We start from the raw sequence: 8,690 nt of genomic DNA, 5'->3' as shown, positions 1-8,690 counted from the left end.
GTCTGTGAAATTGGCCCTAATTTATGTAACAGAGACACAGCTGTCAGAAATGGGCTGCTTAAAAAAAAAAAGATTAGGCTAAATGGTACACACAATTTAGCAGTAAGCAAAAGGGATAGGGCTCTTTGTTTTGGTTAGCTAACTGCTTTTATTCTACAAGATTGATAAAGCAGTGTAAAGTGTCTTGATGGAGTGATACAGGAGGCCTCAGGCTCCACGGGCTAAACCATCTATCCAAGGAATCTCCAGTCCGCTCAGTTACAGGCAATTTGAGGACAGTTTTACAGCAACTTAACAGCTATTTGCATGTTCATTTGAATGCAACAACTGGCCTACATGATGTTGTGGTTCCCTCAAATATTGTGGTTCCCTCAAATGTTTGTGGTGTCCTGCTGTGTCAGGCAAGCTGGGCAACGCATCACTGATGGGGATTACAAACGCAGCTGGATTTGTAATGAAACATCAGTTTAAGGGAAACCCTTACTTGAGGAATTAAGATGTTGTATGCAACTCGTCCCAGTTCTTAACTTTATAGGTGGATGGTGTCGGCATCATTTGATTTTCATTAATTTTGGAGTAGAATTTCCAATGACGGCAAGCTTTACACCACTCCAACCAACGCTTGGCATTGTGCATGGTGATCTTAGGCTTGTGTGCGGCCGCTCGGACATGGAAACCCATTTCATGACCCTCCCGACGAACCCTTCTTGTGCTAATGTTGGCCTTTTTTTAGTGATGTTTCAACCGGATCAGAGCATTACATTTTTTTTCTTCCACTTTCAGCTGAGTGGTAATGGGAAGGGAGATAGCTGGAAAGATTTTTCAAATAGACTTACATTGAGGAACTATAGTCATTCTCAATGGATGTAAAAACATCAGGCCTGCTTATTTACTATGTGGGTTTTTACATTCGTAACTTCAGTCAGAACATAACCTTACATTTTTTAAAAGAGGGTTGTGTCAGCCTCTGTGTCTCTTCCCCTTTGTCTCATGCTGTGCTAACCATCTGCTGGTGCAGAGGTTTTCAAAGTGCTTCAAAAGTAATCAGTGTGGCTTACTTTTAATTATCCCTAATAAAGTCACCTAGCTTCTCCATTTAGGTTGAGATAATGACTCTCATAATGTGATCGCGGATCTAAATTGAAAATGTTAAACAGGAATGTTCTGATGAATAGAGGTGCATAGCTTGTATTCTAGATATTGGGTCAAGGTCAGAATATCAGATATCTATGATGACATTTTTGTTATCCATAATAACAAATAAATAACTCACTATCTTTCTTTTTGGAGTAATACCAAGGCTATACAGCACATATGTCAGAGTCAAGGCCCGCGGGCCACATCCGGCCCGCGAGAAGGTTTTTTACGGCCCCTGGGATGATCTTGATTTATTATTAGAACCGGCCCGCAGACCGCAGCAAGCCGGCAGCCCGCAGATCTTTTACACGCACCAATACTACATTTCCCACAATGCAACGGTGACGCACCGAGCAGTAGGCTGCTTCATTTCAATATTTATTGGCACAGCAGTCGTCAGCATCACAGTAAAATTAACTTTCAGATACCCATCAAAAATGGCAAAACGGAAGGTGGACACTGAGAACCGGGGGTTTCAAACAAGGTGGGAGTCGGAGTATATGTTCACGGAGGTAGCTGGAAAACCTGTGTGTCTTCTGTGTGGAGAAAGTGTGGCGGTACTGAAAGAGTATAATCTGAGACGACATTATGAAACGAAACACGCGGACAAAAACAAGAATATGGACATGGAACAAAGGCTACAAAAGGCAGAGGAATTAAAACGAGGCCTCAAATCTCGACAGGCTCTGTTCAAAAAAGCCAAATCACAAGGCCAGGCTGCTGTCAAGGCCAGTTTTATTTTGGCAGAAGAGATCGCTAAATCAGCCCGGCCATTTACGGAGGGGGATTTCATCAAAAACTGCATGATTAAAGTTTGTGACGAAGTTTGCCCAGAAAAAAGGCAACTCTTTTTAAATGTGAGTCTGAGCAGAAACACCATTGCCGAGAGAGTAGACCAGTTGTCCATCAATCTAAAAGAGCAGCTTGTGAAAAGGGAAAAGATTTCATTGCATATTCCTTGGCTGTGGATGAGAGCACCGACATTTCTGACATTGCCCAGTTGTCAATTTTCATCCGCGGAGTGGACTCCAGCCTAAGCGTGACAGAGGAGTTTTTGGCTTTACGTCCTATGCATGGCACAACTACGGGGCATGATTTGTATGAAGAGGTGTCAAGATGTGTAAATGAGATGGAGCTGCCTTGGGAAAAACTCGTGGGTTTGACAACCGACGGAGCACCTGCGATGTGTGGACACAGGAGCGGACTGGTGGCGAAGATACGGGAAAAGATGCAAGAGGAAAACGCGACAGGTGAGCTGACAGCTTATCATTGTATCATACACCAGGAAGCGTTGTGCGGTAAAGCCTTGAAAATGGAGCATGTAATGAGCATCATCACGCGCACAGTTAACTTTATCAGAGCCAAAGGTTTGAATCACCGCCAGTTCAAGGCATTTCTGACGGAGTTAGAAACGGAGCATGGTGATTTGCCTTATCACACAGAGGTGCGATGGCTAAGCCAGGGAAAGGTGCTTCAAAGATGTTTCGAGCTTCGTGAGGAGATTTGTCTGTTCTTGGACAGCAAAGGGAAAGACACAACACAACTCCGAGACGAAATGTTTCTGTGTGAAGTGGCTTTTCTGTGTGACATTACGAGTCATCTGAATGCAATGAACTTGCAGCTGCAGGGTCGGGATCATGTCATCTCTGATATGTACAGTACAGTGAAGGCATTTAAAACCAAACTGACTCTGTGGGAGACGCAGATGCGGAAAGAAAATTTGAGCCACTTTCCCAGCTGCCAGACCATGAAAGAGAAGCTCTCTACCAGTGCGTTCCCGAGCGCACAGTTGGCTGATAAAATAGGTATGCTTGCCGCTGACTTTCGACGCCGATTTGCTGACTTTGAAGCACAAAAAAGCAGGTTGGAACTGCTCGGTAACCCATTTGCTGTTGACGTGGAAAGCTCACCACCAAACCTCCAAATGGAGTTGATTGACCTCCAATGCAATGATGCACTGAGGGCAAAATATGCGGCAGTGGGTGCTGCGGAGTTCGCCCGTTTCCTCCCCGACACAATGCCCCAGCTGCGCATCCAGGCTGCTCAAACGTTGTCTATGTTTGGCAGCACATACCTGTGTGAACAACTTTTTTCTTTGATGAACCTGAACAAAACAGCACACAGAAGTCGACTTACTGCTGAACACCTCCACTCAATTCTGAGGATTTCCTCAGCTCAGAGCCTTACCCCGAACATTGATGAACTTGTGGAAAAGATGGGACACCACCAAGTATCACCCTCAACCTCAAACAAGTGAACATTACTGTGCAATCACATATTTAGAGTTTTTACTCAGTTCAAGTTTAAAAGTTAAAGTTTAATATTTGTTTTCACTGCATGTTACTTCTCCTTAAACAAAGTGTTGTTTTTGATTAATAGATTTTTGCACTTTATTTTATTGTATTTCAATCCAATTATATTTTAAAAATATTTCAGTTGAGTGGATGATAGAAAATTGCTATTATTGTTTTTTTCTTTGAAGTAAATTTAGCCCACTTTTGCTAAAATAGAAAATATAGGCTACTGATGGTGCCTTGAATACCGGTTTCTTTCATTTAATGTTCATGTTATGGGGATTTTTATATAAAGGAAATTTGTCTTTTGTGTCTGTTGAAAATTAAAGATTACTGACAGAGCCATAAGAAAATATTGCTTTATTTATCTGATCATATTGGAATATATTTGTTAGGTTTTCAGTAGGTTCAATTAGGTTCACTAGACTATATGCGTCATTTCAAATTTTTTCAATGAACATTCGAACAGTCCGGCCCTCGGCTTGTAGCTAAATTTTTTATTTGGCCCTCCGTCCATTTGACTTTGACACCCCTGCTCTACATGGTAGGTGTTAATAAAGCAGTTATGTAGTTATTTCTTCCTCTGTTTTGGTGAAAATGTGTAGACTACATAAATGTAACTTTGACATATGACAAGTGTCTAAAAACAAAACATTTTAGTTTCTAACTCTTCAGGCCTCTCTTAATGGCGTCCTTAGAAACCATGGTATAATGTGGCTGATTACTGCACTGCTCTGTCTTCACCAGGACCCAGAGTGTGTCGATCCTGTGTGGGGTGATGCGGGTGGGTCTTGTGGCTAAGGGCCTCCTGGTTAAAGGAGACATGGATTTGGAGCTGGTCCTGATGTGCAGAGACAAACCCACCAAATTACTTCTGTACACTGTTAGTGCCAACCTGCCCTTGCAACTACAGGTCCGTTTGTACTCAAACATTTTACATTAGCAAACTAACCATAACATTTTGAAATTAATGGGATGTCACATTATTCAACTGTGAGTTTTGAATACCACTCCTTTCTGTAACGTAATGCAGACTAGAGGTTGACACGAGAGAGAAAATGAATTCCAGTCCTGTCTTGTCCAGTAAAAAAGACAACATCCTGTCCTGTCCTGATCCCGCAACAGTTCTTCTATAACCCCTGAACTGTCCTGTCCTGATAAAAATCACACATCCTAAATAACTTCCCCCGTTAGCTGCTTGTCTGTCTGTCCCCTGCTCTGCATGCAGAATTGCATTAGTGAAAACCGAGACTGTTCATAGGGCAGGCCTGGTTGTAGCTAGGTGTGTCAAGGGCCAATTTTAGCTAACTCTAACCCTTTTCCTAACCTTAACCTAATTATCCTAACATGCCACATTAATTCTCCTAACATGCTGGGTAGGTTCTCCTAACATGCTAGAAAAAGTCACTGCTAGTCAAAACATGGCAGACCTGCCCTGAGACCAGTCTGAGTATCCACTAATGCGTTGCCAAAAGCAAATGCTCCGTTTGGATGCTGCTCCATGCTCACGAGACAGTTGCCTGCGCAGTGCACAAACAGCTTCTGAGGTAAAGTAGGGATCAGCTACGACTGGAGCGAGGTGTGCTAGTGTGAGTCGACGGAAGGGGAGACGATGAAATACGGTTATTTTTATGAAATGCTCCACTGTTGATCCTGTCCTGAACTTGACTTTAGAACTTGAATCCCATTCTTGCCAGAATCCCGCGGGAGTCCTGTTCCCGTGTCAATCTCTAGTGCAGACCTGAGCATACCACCACTGCTTTCTGTAGTGTAGTGCGGACGTGACTACATCCACCACTGCTTTCTGTAGTGTAGTGCGGACGTGACTACATCCACCACTGCTTTCTGTAGTGTAGTGCAGACGTGACTACATCCACCACTGCTTTCTGTAGTGTAGTGCAGACGTGACTACATCCACCACTGATTTCTGTAGTGTAGTGCAGACGTGACTACATCCACCACTGCTTTCTGTAGTGTAGTGCAGACGTGACTACATCCACCACTGATTTCTGTAGTGTAGTGCAGACGTGACTACATCCACCACTGATTTCTGTAGTGTAGTGCGGACGTGACTACATCCACCACTGATTTCTGTAGTGCAGTGCGGACGTGACTACATCCACCACTGATTTCTGTAGTGTAGTGCGGACGTGACTACATTCACCACTGCTTTCTGTAGTGCAGTGCGGACGTGACTACATCCACCACTGCTTTCTGTAGTGCAGTGCGGACGTGACTACATCCACCACTGCTTTCTGTAGTGCAGTGCGGACGTGACTACATCCACCACTGCTTTCTGTAGTGCAGTGCGGACGTGACTACATCCACCACTGCTTTCTGTAGTGCAGTGCGGACGTGACTACATCCACCACTGATTTCTGTAGTGCAGTGCAGACGTGACTACATCCACCACTGATTTCTGTAGTGCAGTGCAGATGTGACTACATCCACCACTGATTTCTGTTGTGCAGTGCAGAGCTGACTACTGAACATGGTCTCCCTGTGCTTCCTCCCTCCCTCCTTATCACCCAGTTAATTACAGATCCAGTCTGCTGTGCAGGTTATCATCCAGGGACGATTCCATTTGCACCTCTCAGCTTTTCAGCAAAGGGAAGTGGAGTGAGGTTGACACAAGGAGAGACATTATGCATTCTTCGAAGGAACTAGCTACTAGATGAGAGAATACACATTTCTCCTTGTGAACATAATCACTACAAAATGATGTATTGAAAATGGAATTGGAAGTTTTGTTATGCCTATGACGTTCAAACATGTTCTGATATTTTACATTTTAATAATATAATAGTGTGTAATGGGAATGTGTTGAACATATTGTGTACATGCCAGAGCTGCCTCAACCCTCATTGGTTGCCCTTGCAGACGCTGACGGAGGACAAGTACGAGGTGCGGTCCAGCGTGTCGCAGTCCGCCATCTGGGTGGTCAACATCAACGACCCCAAATTCTCCCTGAAGGTCACCCTGTCCTCACTGGCCATGAGAGATGAACACACTGCCAAAGACCAAGGTATTTACCCCTCTGTCTGTCCTCTAATAAGATTTTTTTTACATTTAATTATTTGAATGTATTATTTTATCTGAAAAATTAAAATAAATATAAAGCTGTTCCAGCTGGAGTAAATATAACTTTTAAAATCTATCAACATGTACTTTTAAAACCTGAACTGTTATTTTCATTGAGAAAAGGACAATTTAGGAGAGGTTGAGGGAATGAGGGATGTACAAAGCAGAGGTTAAAGATGACAAGAATGGGGTGTGGAGAAAAGAGGTAATGGAGCAAGGGTGATAAAGGAGGGTCGAAAGCTGACCGGAGGTGGTCTGTTGTGAAAATAGCCGTCTGTCTCCGGTTTCTCCGTACAGCGTTCTCTCATTATTTTTGTCTAACAGAGTGTCAGGGTGCTTATCCTATCGTTGCCCAACATCCAGTTAGTGGGAAACTGCTTATGCTGTGCTTTTTAAAAAGAGAATGAAAATAAAATGATTTCAAGGATGGGAAGAGCAGCAATTATGTAAAACCTATTGTAGTGTGTCAACCCTACTAGGGGAGACCTGAAAGAAAATATTTTAAGCATTCTGTACAAAAGGTCCTCGCAGCATAAATGTTGCATTGAGTGTTAGTTGTGAAACACTAGGGCTTCCCGAGTGGCGCAGCGGTCTAAGGCACTATATCGCAGTGACCCGGGTTTTAATCCAAGGCTGTGTCACAGGGAGACCCATGTGTCACAGGGAGACCCATGAGGCGGCGCACAATTGGCCCAGCGTCGTCTGGGTTAGGGGAGGGTTTGGCCGGCCTGGATTTCCTTGTTCCATCGCACTCTAGCGACTCCTTGTGGCTGGCCGGATGCCTGCAAGCTGACCTCGGTTGCCAGCTGGGCGGTGTTTCCTCCAACACATTTGGAGATATGCGTGCAGTGTGTCAAGGAGCAGTGTGGCTTGACAGGGTCGTGTTTCGGAGGACGCATTGCTCTCGGCCTTTGCCTCTCCCAAGTCCATAGGGGAGTTGCAGCGATGGGACAAGACTGTAACTAACAATTTGATATCACGAAATTTGGGGTAAAAGTTACAAAAATGAGCAGATGAATGCTAGGAGAGAAAGATTTTGCCCTCAGCCTCTAAATATTCCACACGGTTTCATGTTAATTGTGTAATCAACACAATATGTCACTTCAGCACAAGCTCTCAAGCAACCTCTAGTTCTGGGGAACAACATGAGTAGAACACTGACTATACTGAAGTTTGTTCTGTCCATATAATCTATTTCTTACCACAGCATCCTCAACCCTGAGGAAGACACATTGCCCTGAAACGGTTCTCTCCATAGAATGTTTGGGACAAAAGACAGTCTGTTTCAACTAATAACACACAAAATATGATAATTTTTCATGTCTTTATCGAACACTGTGTAAACATTCACTGTGCATTTTGAAGAAAGTATGTGAACCCTTGGATTTAATAACAGGTTGACCCTCTTTTGGCAGCAGTAACCTCAACCAAATGTTTTCTGTAGTTGCGGATCAGACCTGCACAACAGTCAGGAGGAATTTTGGACTATTCCTCTTTACAAAACTGTTTCAGTTCAGTAATATTCTTGGGTTGTCTGGTGTGAACTGTTCTCTCGAGGCCATGCCACAGCATCTCAATCGGTTTGAGGTCAGGACTAACTGGGCCACTCCAGAAGGCGTACTTTCTTCTGTTGAGCTTCAATTGGCAGACAGAGACAGCCTTACATTCTCCTGCGAAATGTCTTGAATTCATTTTTCCATCTGATAGCAAGCTGTCCGGAGGCGAGGCAGCAAAGCGGCCCCAAGCCATGTTGCTTCCTCCACCATAGTTTACAGTTATGAGGTTTTGATGTTGCTGTGCTGTGCCTTTTTTTCACCAGACATTTTTCACCAGACATAGTGTTCTTTCCAAACAACACAACTTTCATCTGTCCACAGAATATTTTGCTGGAACATCCAGAACATCCAGATGCTCTTCCATGGTGTCCTCCATGAACATTATTCTTGTTTAGTGTTTTACATATTGTAGACTCATCAACAGAGATGTTAGCATCTTCCACAGATTTCTGTAAGTCTTTTGCTGACAGTCTAGGATTCTTCTTAACCCTTCTGAGCATTCTGCACTGGGCTCTTGCAGTCGTCTTTGCAGGATGGCTACTCCAAAGGAGAGTAGCAACGGTGCTGGAATTTCACCATTTATAGACAATTTGTCTTAACGTGGACTGACTTTTAGAGATAC

At 43.7% G+C, this 8,690-nt stretch overlaps 1 pseudogene; it reads left to right on the top strand.

Annotated features, from left to right (window-relative positions):
• The first annotated feature begins 1,314 nt into the window (after positions 1-1,314).
• Positions 1,315-8,690, top strand: part of LOC135513633 (spermatid perinuclear RNA-binding protein-like) — a 31,849-nt pseudogene continuing 24,473 nt past the window's right edge.

This window comes from Oncorhynchus masou, chromosome 25 (genome assembly GCF_036934945.1).
Source record: "Oncorhynchus masou masou isolate Uvic2021 chromosome 25, UVic_Omas_1.1, whole genome shotgun sequence".
In the NCBI taxonomy this organism is placed as follows: Eukaryota; Metazoa; Chordata; class Actinopteri; order Salmoniformes; family Salmonidae; genus Oncorhynchus; species Oncorhynchus masou.
Note: the sequence above shows the minus strand (reverse complement) of the source record. Positions and strands in the feature narration are given on the sequence as shown.